Source organism: Panthera onca, chromosome A3 (genome assembly GCF_046562875.1).
Source record: "Panthera onca isolate mPanOnc1 chromosome A3, mPanOnc1 haplotype 2, whole genome shotgun sequence".
Taxonomy (NCBI): Eukaryota; Metazoa; Chordata; class Mammalia; order Carnivora; family Felidae; genus Panthera; species Panthera onca.
Genome location: NC_138341.1, coordinates 97,204,643 through 97,225,948, shown reverse-complemented (window position 1 = coordinate 97,225,948; position 21,306 = coordinate 97,204,643). Strand labels below are relative to the sequence as shown.

The 21,306-nt window shown below is 47.5% G+C and overlaps 1 long non-coding RNA gene across 1 annotated transcript in view; it reads left to right on the top strand.

Annotated features, from left to right (window-relative positions):
* The window catches only part of LOC144615898 (uncharacterized), a 291,049-nt gene that overhangs the window by 224,240 nt on the left and 45,503 nt on the right, over window positions 1–21,306 (top strand). The window lies entirely within an intron of this gene.

Below are 21,306 nucleotides of genomic sequence, written 5' to 3'. Positions count from 1 at the left end.
CCATATCACACCTGAAGAAATTTAACATGAATCAATAATATCATCTAATAAACAGACCATATTTGCCTTTTCCCAACAGTCCAAAAACATCCTTTTGGGCTGCTTTCCTTTTCTCTGGCCTAGGATCCAATCAAGTTTCATGCATTCTATTTGGTTGCCACGTCTCTATAGTCTCCTCTAATCTGAAACAGCCCCCAGTCTTTTTTTGTCTTTCATGGCATTGGCATGCTCGAAGAGTTCGGGCCAGCTGTCACGTAGCATGTCCCACATCCTGGATTTGTCTGATTGTTTCCTCATGATTGGATTCAGGTTAAACATTTTTGGCAAGAATACCACATAGATGATATGAACTTCTCCAAGGAGAGGTTTTTTTGTTTTTTTTTTTGTTTTGTTTTTTTATTTTTTTTTAAGATGAAAAATATTCAACCCACTTAAACACCAGTGGAAATGATGCAGTAGATCGGGGATGGGTGATGGGGAAAGAAATCAGAAAAATTAAGGAAGTAATAAAGTCGTTGAATTGGTGGGAGTCAGATGAAGGGATTTGTCCAGACTGGCAGATGACATGTCTCCCTGGTTGGAGCAAACAGGAAGAAAGGGAAGATGGTGTAGGTGAATGAATGGGGTTGGACACAGGGAGGATGAGTTGTTTGGATCTGATGACTTCTAAAAAAAATTTTTTTAATGTTTATTCAGTTTTTGAGAGACAGAGTATGAGCAGGGGAGGAGCAGAGAGAGGGAGACACAGAATTCGAAGCAGGCTCCAGGCTCCAAGCTGTCAGCATAGAGCCTGATGCAGGGCTCAAACCCACAGACTGCAAGATAATGAGCTGAGCTGAAGTCAGACGCTTGGCCAATTGAGACACCCGGGCGCCCCAGATGACTTCTAATCTCTCAGTGAAATGAGGCAAAGTCAGCTGTTGAACCTGGAAGTAAGAGTGTGGGAGGGGAGGAAGCAGCCTAGAAGAAGGAAGATACAGCCTGACATGGTCGTTGGTGGAAGTGGCAAAACAGGCTTTCCTAAAGAAATACTGAAAGTTGGCAGTACTGTTGTGACATGGACAGACCCAACAGGACACAGCAGGATGTACGTCCAGATCAGTATGCATGTGGTTGGATCGACAGCACCACGTATCAAGTGGGTGCAATTGACATCCTTAGACTACTTCATCCAACAACAGCACAATACACATTTTTCTCAAGCTCACAAGGAAAACATCCACCAAGATAGATCACATTCTGGGCCATAAAACACATCTTCAATTTACAAGAATTGAAATCATACAATGTCTGTTCTCAGACCATGGTGGAATTAAACTAGCAATCAATAATAGAATGATAACTAGGAAATCCCCAAATATGCAGCTATTAAACAATACACGTATGAATAACAATGAGTCAAAGAGGAAACCTCAAAGAAAACTTAAAAATATTTTGACAATGCAAACACAACTTATTAAAATTTGTAGGATGCAATGAAAGCAGTACTCACAGGGAAATTTATAGAATTGGATGCATGTGTTGAAAAAGAAGAAAGATCTAAAATCAACAACCTAAGTTTCTGCCTTAGGAAACTAGAGATAGAAGATAAAATTAAATCTAAACAGATGAAAACAAATAAGAGAGTATATTGGAGCATAAATCAATGAAATTGAAAAGAGGAAATCAATAGAGAAAATCAGTGCAACTTCTGAAAACTAAAGACAAAAAAGTCTTGAAAGCAGTGAGAGAAATGACATATTATCTGTATGGGGAAACATGGGTGACAGCAAGATTTTGCATAAGCCAGTGGATTTCTCATCTGAAAAATATTTCTCATCAGAAACTAGGATTTGAATGACAGTGGATTTGTCATCAGGAGACCAGAAGGAAGGGGCACAACATTTTTCAAGTGCTCAAAGAAAAAAATTGTCAACCCAGACTCTTACATCCAGTGAAAATATCCTTCAGGAATCAAGGGAAATTCAAAACATTCTCACATGAAGAAAAACTAAGACTTTGTCATCAGCAGCCCTACCCTAAAAGAATGGCTGAGGGGCACCTGGGTGGCTCAGTTGGTTAAGTGTCCGACTTCAGCTCAGGTCACGATCTCTCGGTTCAGGAGTTCAAGCCCTGCATTCAGCTGTTCACTGACAGTGCTGAGATTTCCTGGGATTCTCTCTCTCCTTCTCTCTCTGCCCCTACCTCACTCACTCTCTTTTTCTCAAAATAAATAAGTAAACTTAAAAAAAAGTAATATAATGGGAACAGATATTTCATGCATCCATCAAATAGTTAAAGAAATGGTAGTACATCCATACCATGGAATACTACTAAGAAATAAACAGGAATGAACTATTGGTAAATCAATAACCTGGATGAATTTCCACTGTGTGTTTCCATTTATGATCCCATTGTTGAAATAATAAAATTATAGAAATGGGTTGAGAGAGGAATGGCTGCAGGAAGCAAGGAGGCAAGTCTACAATTGTGCTACGGGAGAGATTCTTTGATGACAGAAGTGTTCTGTATCTCAACTGTAACAATGTCAATGTCCTGGCTTGGATATTGTACTATACTTTTGCAAGATGTTACCAATAGGGAGAGGGATAAAACGGACATAGGATCTCTCTGTATTATTTTTTACAACTACATGTGCATCTAATTGGGAAAAAAAAAATCCAATAGAAGCATTAGAAGATGAAGTTGATGACATTTTCCAAAAATAGAACAGCGACAAAAAATGATAACCTGGAAAATGGGAAAGAAAAATACAACATTAATCCAGATGGTCTGACATCCAGCTAAGAAGAGTTCCAGAAAAAGAACAGAGAAAGAGTAGGGGGAGGAGATTATCCAGGAAATTATACAATGAAACTACCAGAATGGAAGGAAGTAACTTTCCATATTGAAAGATTCGTTTAAAGGTAAATCATCACAAAATGTCACAACTCCAGGGCTAGAGAACCCAGGGAGGAGAAAAGTAAAAGGGCCTTTTGAGGGTTCGGTGGTTTAAGTCATGTAACTTTCCACTTCCCCACTGCCGGCTAAGGATTCCATTGCCTCCCGTCTGCTAAGTCCATCAACAACTCTTCCGTTAGCTTTCCAGCTCCATTCTCTCCGTCTTTGTTGAATTTTGTCTCCCCTTACTGTCATTTGAGCCAGGATTCAGGAGGAAGCCGAGACTGAATACCTGAGCTCAATCCACCCTCCGCGTCAGAAGTCAGACGCTAGAATTTTACTTTATGTTTGAATGTAAAATCTAAATTCTTTCTTCTGCCTCTGGCCACCTCACAGGGGGCTCATATGCAACTGACCAACCAGTTCCTCTCCCAACCTGTCCGGCTACAACTGGGGTGAGGGCACCATCTTTTTTATGTGAGTTTGCCCTTGATAGTGACTGTTCATTCAGTCCATATTGCACCCTCACAGCAGAGTGGGTAGTGTGTCCCTCTCTCTGGAGGCAGGGAAGAGTTCAGTTTGGTTTCCAGGGGCACCTGGGTGGGTCAGTCATTAAGTGTCAGATTCTTGATTTCAGTTCAGGTCACGATCTCATGGTTTGTGAGATCAAGCTCCACATCGGGCTCTGCACTGACAGCACAGAATCTGCCTCGGATTCTCTCTCTCCTTCTCTCTCTGTCCCTCCCCCACTAATGCACCCTCTCTCCCTTTCTCTCAAAATAAGTAAATAAACTTAAAATAAATTTGGTTTCCAGTGTAACTTTAGCCGGTGAGGAGAGGCTTTTACTTGCCTTAGATTAACCTTGCCTACATATTAAATTTGTTTTAATTTCACAAGTAATATTTAAATGCATTCTTTTCATAAAAATTAAAGCATTGCAAAAGATTCCCCCTTTACCAGAGGCGTGCATTTCTGATTCCTTCCTTTATATTTTCATACATATTTATGTACGCATAAGAAATAGTGCTGTTTTGTTGTTGATTTTTTTAACATTTAACACATGCGAAAGCTGTGTATAATTTTGCAACTTGTTTGTTGTTGTTTCTCCCCACTCACTAAAGTGTCACAGCCACTTTTCCACATCAGGTCTCATAAATCTCATATTTTTATATTTTACTATTACACAGATTTTATAGTATGGACATAAAATGTTTATACGGTCATTCTTTCTTGATAGATGTGTAGGTTCTTTCCGATTTTGTTTGTTCTGCAAGCAACACAACAGAGCAGTCCTACTCAAAAACTGTCCTCCAACACCTGGTGCCAGCGGGTGAGCTGTTTATTAGCAATCTACGTGCAGATACGAATAGAAACTGAGGGTAAGCACTGAAAAAGTTTGATTTGGCACAGTAACGTTACATTGAATCCCACAATAAAAAATCAGAGTCTTGTATTTTGTAAGTCTTGATTTTTAAAATTTCATTCTTGGGGCGCCTGGGGGGCTCAGTCAGGTAAGCATCCAACTCTTGATTTCGGCTCAGGTCATGATCCCAAGGTCATGAGTTCAAGGTTCACATCAGGCTCTGCACTGAGCAGGGAGCCTGCTTAAGATTCCTTCTCTCTCTCTCTCTCAAATAAAAATAAAATAAAATAAAATTTCCTCCTCTAGCAATTCATTTTTATTGTAAAATACAAAATGTACAAATTTGCAACCGATTTGAAATAAAAACTGCATCTTGCCTACAGATGGTCGAGAAGTGCGACTTTGTTAAACAGACTCATGCATACCCACTTCCTTATGCTTGTGTGCAAGCATCACTGTAAATTTAAGAAATGATTCTCTGGGTTTTGGATAAGAACATTTTTTATTGTCCAGGCCTACCTTGAAGGTGTTGCTGGTTTGGTTCCAGATCCCTGCAGGAAAGTGACTCAGATGAATTTTTTAGTTTCCCGAGGTACGTAAAAGTTATGTTTATACTATTCTGTAGTCTATTAAGTGTGCAAAAGCATTATGTCTAAAAAAAAACCCTAATGTACATGCCTTGATTATAAAATATTTTATTGCTAAAATATAAAATATGCTAACCATAGGGGAGGCGGATGGGGGATGGGTAAACTAGGTGATGGGGATGAAGGAGGGCACCTGTGATGAGCACCCAGGGACGTATGAAATTGCTGAAGCACTACACTATACACTGTAACTAACATAACACTATATGTGAACTATACTGGAATTTATTATTTTTTAATTGTTAATGTATTTATTTTTGAGAGAGAGTGTGCGAGCATGAGTGGGGGAGGGGCAGAGAGAGAGGGTGAGAGAAAGAATCCCAAGCAGGCTCCACGCTGTCAGCACGGAGCCTGATGCGGGGCTCGAACTCACAAACCACGAGATCACGACCCGAGCCGAAGTCAGACACTTAACAGACTGAGCCACCCGGGGGGCCCCTATACTGGAATTTAAAATAAAAATTCTTAAATGCCAACACTTAGAAAAATAAATAAAAGTAAAATAAAAAATGCTAACCATCACGTGAGCGTGCAGCAAGTCGCAACCACTGATCACAGATCACCATAACAAATATACTAATGATGAAAAAGTTTAAAAGACTGCTAGAATTACCAAAATGTAACATAGGGACACAAAGTGAGCAACGGCTGTCGGAAAATGGTGCTGGTAGACCTGTTCGGCGTGGGGTTGCCACAGACCTTCAATTTGTTAAAAAAAAAAAAAAAAAAAAAATACACTATCTGCAAAGGCCTGTAAAGCAAAGCACAATAAAAGGAAGTATGCCTGAAATACCTAGTGTCAGCTTGCTGGCTAGACCCCCTCCCCCCATCACTAGTAGCTGGTCTTAATTCATGTGTTCCTGAATACCAGTGAGGGGGAGCTTCTTTTTATATGCTCGTTGTCTGTTTATATGTCTCTGGCAGCCTCCAGCCCAGGAAGTTAGCCAGGCCCTGGGTGGTGACAATCCTTTTGTAACTTCATCTGCTTTGATGCTCCAGGCGTTCCTAGGAGGTAGACCTGGAAAGGGTAATTCCCCCCGCCCCCGGCCCCCCAACACTCGGATTCCTCCTGTGGGAAACAGAGGCTGGGGCCGCACATGTGTATCTGTTGGCGGAGTCCGGGTCTCCTGGCCCAGATTCCCCTCTCCAGACTCAAGGATGGCCTAAGTGCAAAAGTTCACCAGGAACGAAGAGCCAAGAATCAGGTCTGGGAGGTCAGGGGAAAGAGGAAAACAGGGAGAAACTGGGACACAGCACAGTGCATTGCAGGGCTGGGAAATTCTGGCTTCTGGAGGTGTCAGAGGAACCTGAGACTAGAGATTAAACAGGTTCTCTGTCAGCCCAGCAGTCTAAGCAAATAAGAAGCCAGGAGTTTCTTCCGTCTATTTGCCTAATCTTTTAACACCGCTTATTGGTGGGTTGACATAACTCAAGCCTGAAATAGTACAGGGGCTTGTCTCCATCCAACTCAAACAATGAATGTACAACCACCAAGACATTAGGCCAAACCATCACTCATCCTGATGGGTTGGGACGTTGTACAAATATGTACCCATTTCTGGGCCAGTCCACCTTGTAGCAAGTGAGCAGGCAGTGGAGGAGGAACTTAACCATGAGAAGCAGAGGCAAAGGGAGAAGGTTTCAGAGTTGGTGGAGACTTAGAACCATCTAACACAACCCTTATCCAAATCATGCCAGTGCTCAATACCATTTCTCTGAACCTGTTTCTTCATTTATAAAATTGGGGTATGCCTGTAGTGGCACTATTGGTGTTTCACTTATGTCCTAAAGAAGACCCTTACCATCTCCAAGCACAACTTTGCCTGAGGACTTTCTCTAGTAGCAAGAGCCCACTCTTGCCTGCATGCTTAGATGTGCTAGAGAATTAGCATGCCCCAGAAGAGCCCTCAACCAAAAACTAACAGGAGTTGGTATATAAATACCCCAGCCCATGAGGGGCAGGAAAGCTCTTAGATACATCTTCTATGCTCTCTCCCTGCAGGTTCTCCAGCAGGACTGAGCTCCAGGGGCATGTAGTGATAATGTACTTGATAATATAATGATGGCTGCCCTCCATTTCCTGTCTCACCCTCCACTCCCCAGTGAGATCACGTCCCAAAGAATGTACTTGTACTTGAATCCTTATAACAAGGTCAGCGTCTGGGGGAACCCAAACTAAGAAACTTCCCAGCTTTCTCAGTTGTTTGGTAAGATCATGTGAAGCTCTTGGACAAGGGTCAAAGTTATCAGTCATGAAATCTTAGCAGTATCCCACATGCCAGGGAAAGGGAGCTAAGGTCAATATGGGTTGGGTGTTCCGGGGCTTTTGAACTCTAGATGTTCACTGCAGAGACACAAATGTAGAAGGAACATGAGCTGTAGAAGACGGTAGACTTGGAGCTTACTGGGTCCTGCCTGGTTTCACCAGCTCCCAACACAACGATCAAAATATCCAAGCTCCAAATGGTGGGAATGTCTTCCAAGGAACCAGCTCTGCCAACACACCGGTCAACCAAGGTGTAGGTTTTGAGCACATTCTGGCCCACAACTGATATGAAACGGAAGATATAATCTATGAACACAGTAGATCACAATCTATGAAGAATGCCAAAAAGGATATCTAACAATTAGCTGAGCAAGGCCAGCAGCAAATTCTGGAACTTCATGTGAAGACATAAAAATCTGGTGGCCTGTAGAAAGAACAAAAGAGCTCTCAGCAGCCAGGGTTGGAATTGTCTGAACGATAAAATAAATAGTGATAGTATTGGAGTATAACCCACAGAACAAAATACCCATGAGTCCATACTGGTATCAATAACTACTTGATTAAATAAGCTAATGGAGCAGAAGCGACAGCTCTTTCTTGCAATGGAAATTCAGTGAATAAACGTGGAAGAAGAAGGGAAGGGGAAAATCAGCACCAGGCAAACAGAGATGACTGGTACAGACCAGATCTACTGGTAGAGGCTAGAACCTGTGGAAGGTTTAAAAAGAAAAGGGATTTGCGTAGCCTCAAGGCATCTCTCCCAGTTTAACTAGTCAGAGGGTGGTGTGTAGATTTAATCCTACAGAAGATGAGCCCCTCAGAGACCACTTGACCACGGATCCAGGCCAGCAGTGCAGAAGTAAGACTCATCAATGCCATGACCCCGCAGCTTGGCGCTCTGAGCTTCGTATCTGTGCTGCCCTTGCCTGGGATGGCGTGACCTCCACCCAATCATGAGAAGACCCAGACAGGCCTGCACTGAGGGACGTTCAGCAAAGTGACTGATCAATACTCTCTGTGGTCATCCAGGTCCTGAAAGACAAGGGATGAACATTGCAGACAGCAGGACACCGGGGAGGAAACAACAAGTAAATGAAAATATGAGGTCCTGAATGCTTTCCTGGAGCAAAAGAAGGACATTAGTGTAAAATCATGGGAGGTTCTTACAGCGTCTTTAGTTTGATTAAGGTGTTTGTACCAAGGTCAATGTCCCGGTTTTAACCACTATGCTATGATTTTGTAAGGTTGGGGGAGGTTGTGAGAGAGACATAGGGAAACCTGGATTTTTTTTTTTAATGTTTACTTATATTTGAGAGAGAGAGAGAGAGAGAGAGAGAGCATGAGCAGGGGAGGGGCAGAGAGAGAGGGAGACACAGAATCTGAAGCAGGCTCCAGGCTCTGAGCTGTCAGCACAGAGCCAGATGCGGGGCTCAAAGTCACAAACCATGAGATCATGACCTGTCCGACCCAAAGTCGGACACTTAACCAACTGAACCGCCCAGGTGCCCCAAAACTTGAATTTTTGTCAATAAATACAGTATAGGGGCACCTGGGTGGCTCAGTCAGTTAAGTGTCTGACTCTTGATTTTGGTTTCTGTCATGATCTCACAGTTCCTGGGATAGAGTCCCACTTCAGGCTGTACTCTGACAGCCTAGAGCCTGCTTGGGATTCTCTCTCTCCCCCTCTCTTTCTCTGCCCCTCCCCCATGCGTGGACATGCACACTCTCTCTCAAATATAAAGACATAAATAAACATTAAAAAATACAGTATAGGACTGTAAATTTATTTTCTTTTCCTTGTGATTTTCTTAATGACATTGTCTTTCCTCTAGCTCACTTTATTGCAAGAATACAGGATAGAATGCATACAACCTACAAAATGTGTGTTAATAGACTGTTTTTATTTTTGGTAAGGCTTCCCGTCAACAGTAGGCTCTTAGTAGTTAAGTTTTTAGGGAGCCAAAAGTTAAGATGTGGGTTTTGACTGTGCAGGGGGTTGGTGCTCCTAATCCCCCACTTGGTTCGAGGGTCAGCTGTATTGTGAAATGCAGGAGCGAGGAGAAAAGAGCCAAGGAATTCTCTCTCTGAAATATGCCCCTGAGATTAGGAGGAGACAAAAATTGGAAGATCTCGTCTGAACAGATTTGGAAAAAATAAATGTTCAGTGACCTGACGGAGGGCTTTGCACATTTATCACAAGTGTCAGTGACTCCGTGGTCCCGGGTCTTGCTGGCTTCAGCTAATGCAGGGATCTGATTTCACAGAAAATGATGCTCACATCTGTTTCAAACTACGCAGCCGTTCACCACAACAACCTCTCTGTGGCTCGTTCAGACTTGGAGCAGGAGCCATGCTGCAGCCAGGAGATTTGGGGAACGTTTAGAATGTTCTGAGTACCTCAGTTCTAGGCCTATAGTCCAGACATGACGTGTGTGGAGCCAGAGAACAGGTTCAGGGGGGTCTCCGAGAGGAAGTGGAGTCAAGGGTGATGAGAGAAAGTTCTCCTAAGGCCTCGGGCCCTGTGCTGGAGCCAGGGGCAGAGGCGGGCTGCCCGGTGAGCCTAACACGCCGAGGACCAGGCAGCCTGCCCAGAAACGCCAGGGAGATGAGTGCAAGGTCTGCCATGTCTGTTCCTGCCCTTTAAGCAAATACCAGGCTGTTGGAGGCAGAGGAAGAAATAAATACTGACCAAGGCGAGGAGCAGCACAAGGCCAGGTGGCTGAGGCCGCAGAGAGAACATGGCCTAGAGAGGATGCCCTGGAGGGAGCTCTGAGGAATCCCCAGGCCACTGGGCTCCCCTCTTCTCCCCCATAGAGGTCCTTGATGCCTTTTAGCTGATGCTCCAAGACCCTGGGGGACTTCGAATCAGGCCTCCGGGTTGGTGGCCATGCCAGGGACTCAGCAGCTTGTGTTTGGCAAAGGTGTAGCCCAAAGGGGCCACCTGGAATCTATCACGAGTGCCAGGACTGGGAGTCCTGGGTAAACAGCAGTCCTGCTTCAGCAGGGTCCAAAGGGCCTGCTGGCAATCTCAGTGAGTCGGGAGGAGCTTCTCAAAGTGAAGGTGCAGGACTCTCATCAGAGGCCTCTGGGGTGCTAGGAAAACACGCACATTCCTGGGCTACATCCACTTGACATCCACCCCTTGAGGCACTCAGGGATACTCAGCCCAGGAACGTGCATTTTTAGCACCTTCCTTCGTGATTCTGATGCCCATTTAGCTGTGAGGCCCATTAGACCCATTTGACAGAAAGGTAAGATGAGGCCCAGAGGCAGGGTGCAACTTTCTTTGGCCACACGGGGAGGGAGGGGCAGGCAGGGAGGAGAGCCCCAGCATCCTGGCTTCCACTTCCTCCCTCCACAGCCCCACAGAACGGAGCTACCTTTTTGTCGCCTTGGCTGGGAACGTTTGCCCCTCCCTCCCACCCAAATTGTCCAGATAACCACTCTTGAGTCATGGAAGTCTCAGCCCCTTCCTACAGGAAGGCTTCCCTGACCCCCCAGCCTCCAGTCCAGCCCCTGGGCTTCCCTCTCTCCTGGCGCTGGCCGCACCGGAGTATGACAAGCCACTGACCTTTGGATGCCCTTGCAGCATGGTGCCTGGCACGTGGACACGGATGCAGAGGCAAGGTCATCAGCGATCTCTCTGGAGGGCCCCACGGGAAAATCTGGGGTGAAGAGGTTTACTCGGGGTGGTGGGTGTGTAACCCAAAGGAAAGGCAGCTCATGTATTGGCCAAGCCCTCCTCCCCTCTCCTCCCTTCCCCCGACCCGGGGGCTCATCTATGATGAGCTGATGATCAAACTCTTCAGAATCAAGTCCAGTCCTGTCTCCCTGTCTCTTTTACACCTGCTTCTGCCTTTTGGTACTGCCCAGAACAACCTCTCCTTTTGTTCGCCTGACGGCCCTTAAAGGGTTTGCTCACGGCTCTCACATCGTCCATCAGCTACCCCAACCCTCACATCAGTGTATCCCTGGTCCTGCATCCCCACTTCCTCTGCCTCAAATTCCAGACCCCTCCTGTGCCAGCTGCCTGCCCAACCCTGGCCACCTGCAGTTTGTCACACATGGACCCCTCTCCTGCTTCAACCCTCAATGGCTCCCCATTACCAACCTTCACTCTAAGATCCATCTAAACTTGCCCCCCCTCCAAATAGAACTGACAGTTAGTCATTATCCCATAAGCCTGTTCTGAATATTTATAATTTGGTAAATATCTCCAAATTCTCTGACCCTCCTAGAGAGTGGACCCACTCGTGGGCACCCTTTTCTTGGGCAACCCCCCCAAGAGCAAGAGCAAGTGGAAGCTCTTGGGAGCTTGCCCAGCTGGGTGGCCGAGAGCACAAGCCAGTTCTAGCCTGCAGGGGGACAGGGGTCACACGGAGCAGAGGTGAACCATCCCAGTTTGGGCCATTTAAAACCCCCAGCTCCAGCCAACCTGGCAGCTGGCCTCGGACAACCGAGGGAACCAGAACCGCCCAGCAGGGCCCAGCCATTCAAAGTCAACAGTGCTATTTTAAGCACTGGGGTAGTTTGTTATGTAGCAATAGCTAACTGATATGCACACTAGAAATGTCCCTACTTCCTGACCTTTGACCTTGCTCTTTCCTCAGCCTGGAATCCTCTCCCCCCAAATATCCACGTGTCAGTGTACGTCACTGCCCCCAGGTCTCTGCTCAGTGAGGTCATACCGGCAGGTCTATATAAAATAACAGCTCCCGGGCGCCTGGGCGGCTCAGTCGGTTAAGCCTCTGACTTTGGCTCAGGTCATGATCTCACGGTTCGTGGGTTCAAGCCCTGCATCCGGCTCTGTGCTGACAGCTCGGAGCCTGGAGCCTGCTTCCGATTCTGTGTCTCCCTCTCTCTCTGCTCCTCCCCTGTTCACATGCTGTCTCTCTCTCAAAAATAAATAATAAAGATATAAAAAACTGAAAATTAAATAAAAAATAACAGCTCCACTTCCATTCTCCCTCCCTGACAGATACCTCACTTCTTGATGTATTGGCTTATTTGTTTACTGTCTCTCTCTCTCTCTCTCTCTCTTTTCTTAATGTTTACTTATTTTTGAGAGAGAGATAGAGTGTGAGCGGGCAAGGGGGAGAGAGAGAGGGAGACAGAGGATCCAAAGCAGGCTCCAGGCTCTGAGCTGTCAGCACAGAGCCCGACGCGAGACTTGAACTCACGAACGGTGAGATCGTGACCTGAGCCCAAGTCGGACGCTCAACTGACTGAGCCACCCAGGCACCCCTGTTTATTGTCTCTCTTGCCCCAACTCTCACAGTAGAGTGTAAGCTCTGTGAGAGGAAGGATACTGTCTATTTTCTCCACTGCTATCCCTGGTGCTCAGCATGTAGTAGGGGCTCACCTGCTTCTGGGACAAACAAATGGGTTCATCTCACAGCCTCGTGATTCCTATTTGGCTGGGCATGGGCCACCACCCGGTGGATTTATTCTGGGCATTCCCGCATCTGCCTGCCTTGCTCTGGATCCTTGCTTCCCTGAATCACAGTGGTCCTTGCATTTGAATAATCCCTTTGGAGTGTAAAAAGGGACCTCAGCACTTACCTGCTTGGTCCCTCTCTCCCTCCATCATCTTGCCTGGAGCTCCCTCAGACCTTTAGACCTCTCTCCTCCTCCCTGCCTGCTCTGGGGCCCGGCCTGGCCCTCCTGTGCAGACAGAAGCCTGCCCCTCAGTAAGAAGCCACCCACCACCCCAGCACCTGATTAAATGGACTTCAACGTTGTTTAATGCAAAGTGGACAAAGGAAAAGGAAAAAAACAGGCTAACAGGTCTTGGGGGGGCCTCTCCACTCCGAGCTTGAGAGACTAAGAGGGGAAAGGACGGGGCTCCCCTACAGCCTCCAGGCTGCTCCTACCTGTACCTCAACCTCCCTCACTCCCCCGTGGGCGCCTCAGGGAAAATGCCGGTCATAAGCGCAAGTCTCTGGAGTTTGCTGGTAACATTTGTCTTAGTCTGGGCTCCTTTAAGAGTGGACAGAGAGTGGGGGTTGGGCACCTTGCCTGGGAAGTAGCCCTGGGAAGTCCTGGGAGGGGGTGTGAAGGTGAAACCAAGTCTTGAGTAGGGACAGTGTGGAATCCATCTCCAGTTCATCCCACCAAGGGGTGACGACCCACCAGCTCCTGCCTCTCACCAGGTGAGGGTGGCTCCTGGCCGCTGCAGGCAGGCATGCACTGGGACAGAGAGTCGGGGCCTGAGGTAGGCCCAGGCTGTATGTGCAGGAACAGCTGCAGGTGGCCTCGGTGGCCAGGGCCATGGGGAAAACTGATAACCCAGGGTGTATACCAAAGAATGGCTCCCTAGTGGCTCTTTCAGCAGAGAAGGCCGAGGCTTGGCCTGGGGGACTCCTGCGGGGGACTCTCCACCTTCCGGCTGGGTCATGCATTGTCCAAGCCCCCCTGGCCAAGAGACTCAGCCCACAAAGGCACCTGTGCAAAAGCAGAGCAGGGTCCTGGCTGCCGCAGGAGCTGCCTACCCAGCCATAGAAGGTCTCGACTTGTGGCCTCCGCTTATACTCTGGGAACTCTTCTTCGGTAGAGACGGAACTCCTAGAATTAGCCTCCAAGAAAACGGCTCCAAACCCATGGTATAAACAGCACTGACTCAGAGTCTACATGCACAGCCCGCAGTCAGAAGATGGGCAGGGACCAGTCATGACAACAGCCACATTTATTAAGCACTTACTTTGTGTCGAGCACTGGGCTTCTAAGGCTTGGCGTGGACTCCCTCCTTTGGTCTCACAGCCCCTCACACTGGCCTGAATTATCCTCATCACAGATGGAACTGATATTCTTTTTTTTTTTTTAATATTTATTTATTTATTTATTTTAAGAGTGAGAGCACAAGCAGGGAGGGGCAGAGAGAGAGGGAAAGACAGAGAATCCCAGCAGCATCCGCACTGTCAGCACAGGGCCCCACACACAGGCTCAAACTCATGAACCATGAGATCATGACCTGGGCCAAAATCAAGAGTCAGTCACTTAACCAACTGAGCCACCCAGGCGCCCCGGGACTGATATTCCAAATGCCCCCTAAGGTACCGGCAGGAGAGCCAGAAGCTTCACCAAATAGACCCACTTCTTGTGCTCAGAGTCAAGATGCCCCACTTCACGAACGTGGAAAGGAGTGAGCCTCAGGAGTTTGCCCACCATCACCACCGCGGGGAAGTGAGGCAGAAACCAACCCATGCCAGGCCTGGATGGTTCCAAAATGTCACAATATCCTCTCCCGCAGGAGCCAGGGGCTGGTGGGGGAAACAAGACCCAGAGGAAAGGGAGCAAAAGGGGAGTTAGTTAAACCCCAGCACAAAGCAGTCACACTGGAGAGGCTACGACCCAACCTACCCGGAGCCACACATTGGGCACCCAGATGTCCCAGCCCCTCCTCCCCTGGTGGCGAGCCCTGTGGCTCCCTTTACATATTTTGTGAAGTTTCCAAAAAGTGTCTGAAAAAGTACTCCGAGTGACACTGGTGGATGGAGGGGGTTGTTGCCTTCTACTCTAAAACGTTTGCCACCAGATTTTCCCACACACCCCCCACCCCCACCCCCACCCCCAGGGGACAGTCCGCCAGCTGCAGGAAAGTAGCCCCTTTCATTAAGTCAGGGGAGGGCCTCCCACTGGAAACGGAGACCCCAGGTCCTGGGAAACTGCTGAGGAGGCGATACAATTAGAGGGAAGGACGGTAAGCAAATTACAGATGGGGGAGTGGGCGGGACCAGAGAGCTTCTCATTAACTTGATTAGCTCCGGGGAGAGCCCCGGATGGAGGGAGGACAGACCCTGGGGGAGGTGGTTATCTGCCTCCTGTGGGACAGAGGTCCCTCCAAAGCCCAGGAGGCTCTAGCCCCAGGCCTCTGCCTTCTGGCCAGACACTGTCCCCTCACTGTAGGGGGAGGACAAAGGGACCCCCAGAGGCACCATCTCTCACCCTACCTCTGGCATCTGGCAGAGCCTCTGAGCCTCATTTTCCTCATCTGTAAAATGGGACTGGCTCACAGACAATAACCAGGATTCACACATGCAAGTGGCTCTAATCCTGCCTGTACTTCAGAACAACCAGGTAAATTTTGTAAACTACCAACATTTGGGCTGTACTCCGTAACATTGAAATCAGAATCTATGGAGGTGGGACCAGGCACCAGCATTGTAAAAAATCTTCCACAGGGGCGTCTGGGTGGCTCAGTCGGCTGAGCATCCGACTTCAGCTCAGGTCATGGGCTCGCAATTCATGAGTTCAAGCCCTACATCGGGCTCCATGCTCACAGCTCGGAGCCTGGAGCCTGTTTCAGATTTTGTGTCTCCCTCTTTCTCTGCCCCTTCCCCGCTCATGCTCTGTCTCTGTCTCTCAAAAATGAATAAACGTTAAAAAAGAATTTTTTTTTTTTTAATCTTCCACGGCGACAGCTTGAGACAAGACCATGCCTGTGAAAGCAGCTACAACTCCTGTGTTCATGTCACCAACACCAAATTAAACGGCAATTTGAGGGTCATCTTCCCAGACCCTCTCCCTCTTAATGGAAAGACTACTTGAGGACAGGGCCCTCACCTGTCATGGGCACCTCTGAACCCCCAGGTCCCAGGACAGTACCTGGCTTGGAGTGTTTGTTGAATGAATACTCTTTTTTAGAGAACATTTTATTTATTTAGAAAGGGGGGGGCATGCATGTGCGGGAGAGGGGCAGAAGGAGAGGGAGAAAGAATCTTAAGCAGCTTCCACGCTCAGCACAGAGCCCAATGTGGGCCTTGATCCCACCACCACAAGATGACTTCCTGAGCCAATATCAAGACTTGTGCCCCTAACTGACTGTGCCCCAAATGAATACTCTTAACAAACAGGGAATCTAGGGACGGTGAACAGCATAGCCATACTTGAGGTGCATTTGGAAAGATGGCACCCTGTCATCCACTTAACATTCATTCACTCATCCCACAAATATCTACTTAGTACCCACTGTATGAAAAGGCACTCTTCTCGGCATCTGGGGCACATCAGAAAACCTTAAGGGGGAAGAGCCCAGCCTACCCTCCTTGATCTTACAGTTGAACAGAAATAGATGGAAAATAAGCTCTATGTACACAGCGTCAAGATGAAGAGGCTTGTGAAAAATTTTTATATACAGTAAGGTAAAGTGAATCAGGGATTAAATAAGGCGGTCAGGGAAGGCCTTATTGAAAAGTAAGCTTTGAGCAAAGATTGGAAGCAGGTGAGGGAATGAGCCAAGGGCATATAGGGGGAGAACATTCTAGCACGGGGAGGAGGTGAAGAAAATGGCCTGTGGCAGAAGTCTGCCTGGGGTTCTCTAGAGTGGAATGAGGGAGGGGTCTACGGAGGGGAGGTCAGAGAGGTCAGGGGAGTTTCCAATGCTATTGCTGAGAGCAAAACCCACCACGAATTTCATGCTTGAAACAACCACCATCTCATGCTTCAAGGACAAGATTTAGTGGAAATGGCTTGTCTCCGTTACACAATGTCTGGGGCTTCAGCTGGGGAGACCTGTCTTGAGGTGACAAGAATGACTGGATCTGGAATCCTCTAGCGTGCTCTGTCCAATGCAATAGCCACCAAGCACATGTGGCTACTCAAATCAAAATTTAAATTAAACAAAATTTTAAAGTTGCTTCCTCAGTTGCCCTAGCCACATTCCAGGTGCCAGACCTAGCCAATAAAAATGCAGGATGTCCAGTAAATTTGGACATTACATTATCAGGTTACATTACATTACATTACATTATCAGGTAAACAATGAATAACTGTTCTTAATGTAAGTGTAACCCAAATAGTGCATGAGACATACTCATACCAGAGAAGTATTTACTGTTTAACTCAAATTCAAATTTAACAGTGTGTTCGTGTTCTCTCTAAACCGTAGCTGACATGTGGCTAATGGCCACTATAGTGGAGAGCACGTACATAGAACACTTCCCTCAACACAAAGTTTTATTGGGACTCTGCCAATCTAGAGACTTCTTCCAGAGACTTGTCTGATTCTTGGGCTGGGATGATTGAAAGGATGGGCTTAGCTGGGACCCGTGGTCTCTCCCAAATGAGGCTGGGTTTCTCCCCAAACGGCAGCTGAATTGAGAGATAAAGACACACAGAGAGAGAGACCCCAAGTGAGCAAGGATCATCGCCTCCTCTGGTCTATACTGGAAAGTTACCTCCCCACATCACTTCTGTCCCATTCTATGACTTACAAATGTGTAATTGAAGCCAGCTCAGATTCAACGGAGTGGTGTGGGGAGATTCGATTTCTGTGACAGGGAAGCAGCAAGGTCACATTACAAAAGAATGCATGGAATTGGAAATATTGTCTTGGACAGCTTTGGAAGACACCTCCTCGGGGTGGGGGCAGCAAACATAGTCATTGGAAGGACTTGGGCTTTTATGTTGCATCAAATGGGGAGTCATGGAACGTAGGAAAGGGTCATAATCGGACTTAGGTTTTAAAATAAAGTGTTAGGGGTGAAGGTAGGAGTGGGAGCTCATCCAGAACCTGGCTAGGCTGGCAGGTGCTGTGGGACTGTCCCAGCCTCCAGCCCCCACACCCCTCTGCCTTTCCTGCAAGGACACTTGGAGACCACCACACGCCATCTCCATCTCCTGTCCCCAACTCTGTCTCATCCAGCCAGCTCCCTGTCCCCCACCCTTCCTAGTGGGACAAGCACTTTAACAGCACAAAAGGGTCAAAAGCACTGCAGACACAAACCAGACCTTAGAAAAACACCCTGTGCAAGCCCTACAGACACAGCGGGCGTTTCCAGTATTTCCCTTGCGACCGCCCAGACTGGGTTTCCTGTCTTCTGGGGCATTTGCTGAGCAGGCCAAGATCAGCTTCACGGAAGGAAGGAAGGAAGGAATGGGGCTTTATCCATTGCCTATTAGCTCACGCTCCCTGGCTCCGTCTCCTCTGCCCCTGCTGAGGATCCTTTTCCTGTATTCTTCCTCCCCGCCCTGCCCCTTTTTCTGCCCCCAAACACATGCTCAGCCACCTGCCTCCCAGCACGACCAAATTAAGGGCTCCTGTGATACAATCAGCAGCTCCAAGGAGCAGAGGCCCTGGGAGCCACAGCTGGAGCCAGCTGGAATCGCCAAGGCTGACTCTGGCTCCAAGTTTCCACACTGAGCAAACTGCTTTGCAGAAACCTCCCTTACTGGCAGGACAGGGCAATGGGGAGTTGCGACTTCCACCAACCATGCCAAGAATTACCATGTGTATCAGGCCGGAATCAGGAATGATTGGTACTAGCCTAACACCCCCAGCAGCAGTTTCTACTTGCTATTCTGGAATCTTGCCTCATATTAGGTTCATCATCGGGGGTGTGAAAATTTCCTTCTGTGGCTTTGAGGTGTAGAGAGGCCATGGTAAAGAAAGGACAACTTCCATTCCATTTGCAAAAACTATAAAGTGACAGGGGAGATCTGCAACGTGGCAGCTAAAAAAAATAAGGCCAGTAACAAACAGTTCCTGAAACATAAGCAGCCTTCCACCACGTAATCCCTGCGGCAAAGTTCAATGGGAATCCCACACCTTGGACCGCTCAGACCTCTCCCCTCCGACGGAGGCTAAAAATCCCCATGACTGAGGGTGCACCGATGAATTAATGTAAGGGTTGGAAGGCAACCATCAGAAATAAAAATGGCCGTGGGCTGGGATTATGGGTCTCCTTTTCCTAAGTGTTTTGAGTATTACAGATCCCACAGTTTAACAAGCTTTAAAGGAGTTTTGTAAAGCATAAAAGTTAAGACCCAGTTAAAATTAAAATCCTCCTAAAATGGCCACATATGTTACTCACAGTCTAAGTAGTGAAGGCTTTGAAGGAAGGCGGGGCCGGAAGCGGGCGGGGGTGGGGGTAGCTGGGGGTGGTGCAGTAGTCAGCTGATGGAAGGGAAAAGACAAGATGCCAAAGAGATGTTCAGGTGAGGGGGGAGGGGACCATGGTGACCATTTCGAAGGGAGAGATACTCTACAGCAGAAACGACCCCAACTCTGGCATCCCTAAATTGTTTTCTGTAAGCTACACTATACATATGGATAGAAAAAAATATCAGAAGCATATTTAACAAGTTTTTATTAGTTTTTAGTAATCTCTACACCCAACATGGGGCTCAAACTCCCTGAGATCAAGAGATGCATGCTTTTCTGAGCCACCCAGGCACTCCTCAGGACTGACTTTTATGGGATGCAATAAAATAGAGGACCTTTACTTTCTAGTTAATACGTTTGTATTGTTTGGGTTCTAAGTATGAATTGCTCTTATAGCTATAAATAAGGATTTAAAACAAAAAGTAAATGCCTTTAAATGGCGACAAACCAAGCCTCCAGTAAGGAATCTTTACTCTGCCCATCCGGGCAAGGGGAGCCACATGTTGAGGGGATGGGGAGGGAAAGGGTCCCCCCTGCTGTCCTTCCAGGCATGTCTCTTGGCCAGCTCTGAATCCCCCATTACCTCACAGCTGTTTGACACTAGTCCCAGAAGGCGAGTTCCCAGAACAGGAGGAGCAGCCTCAGCCACAGAGTCAGCCTTGGGTCACCAGGGATCAGAGGCCCACATGAATCCTGGAAAGGACGGCTGGCCCGGGAACACACCATCCGGAGAAACTCAAAATCTCTAATCCCATGACTTTTCTCTTCCTCACGATGATCCTTTGAGCAACTCTGCAGGAGCCCCAGGCTTTCCCCCTCCCTTGCATGGGAAGAGGCCCCAAAGAGGGCTTGTGGCTGCCCTAGGAGCCTCTGCCGCCTACAGGCGGAAGGCTGATGGTGCAAGGAGCTTCCCAGTGAAAATCCACCCCTCTCAGGGCCAGGTCTAGGCATGATCTCAAATGGACTTCACAACCCCAAAAGATGGGGAAAGCAAATGCAGACAGCTGGAAAAACAGGGTTGGGACAAGTGAACATATGGGGAGGGAAGTGACCAAAGCTTTACATACCCAGGGTGGCCTTTCCTCACCAACCTGCATCCCATCTTCTGGTAGGAGGATGCATCACTGAACTGCGGCTGTGTATGCTACAATGCAACATCCCCAGTATCACTGTCACCCACTGAAGCTTTACAACAGACATCCCCACAAATCATTCTGAAGTGACCCAAGTTCACCTGCTGGCTTTACATTTAGAAATGTTTTAAGCCCCCCTTCACTCTTGGAAGTTTCCTCCACAGTTGGTTTCCCACTTGACTTTCCTCCCACATGGAAACTGCCTTCCCTTTGATTGGGGATCTGCACCCCAATCAGCACAGGCTCTGTAATGTGTGGGACACGCCAGCATCCGGCACTGCCTTGCCTTCATGTTGGGGGAGGATGGGCTGCCTCTCCCACCAGTCCACCTGGTTCTTCAGGAAACCAAGCACAAGATGGCACAAAGGCAGTGATTGCTCGTAGAGGGAAAGGACTAGAAACGCCTCATCTACTCACAACTGCATGGTTTTGTGAACACCATCAAACCCATTTGGGACTCCCAAGATTATCCTTGAAACCAAGATAATTCAGATGCACACCTGGAATTGTGCCCAGTACTGTACTTGAAATCACCAGTAAAAATTTTGAGGGGTACCTAAAGAATTGCTACACTCAGCATGTGGGGCCAGGACTCAAAACCCATGTACTGGCTGCTTATTTACCACCCAGACACCGACCCAAAGTGCAACAAGCTCCTCCCCCCACCCAAGCTTTGAAGCATGGTGGGCTCCTTAGACCCGTGTGCCCCAGGGCCACTAAGTCACCCACCCAAACCACACATTGTGCTACTCTGAACAGTATAGGAGTGACAGGTAAGTGGGAGACAAATATGCTCAGGAACCCAAATCAGAGTCATACTACTTTATTCATTTTGTGCACCATGCTTCCCAAATGTGATTGAAGAAGGTACCGTCTGGCCCGTTTAGTAAACTTAGGTACCTGGCTAATTTTAAAGTGGCAGATGGGGAGGTGACACTTCCGATGCCAATGAAAGAAAAATGCTCCCAATGGTGTTCAAATATCAGTGTTCTGCAACCCTCATACCAGTTATAACTAATTAAAGAACAGAGAATAAACATGGTGGGTAAACCTCTCACAGTCTCCAAGTCTCTTCCCAATAGTTAACTACAAAGGTTAAGATGTGAAACTTCACGGGGGAACATGGCAGGCACTA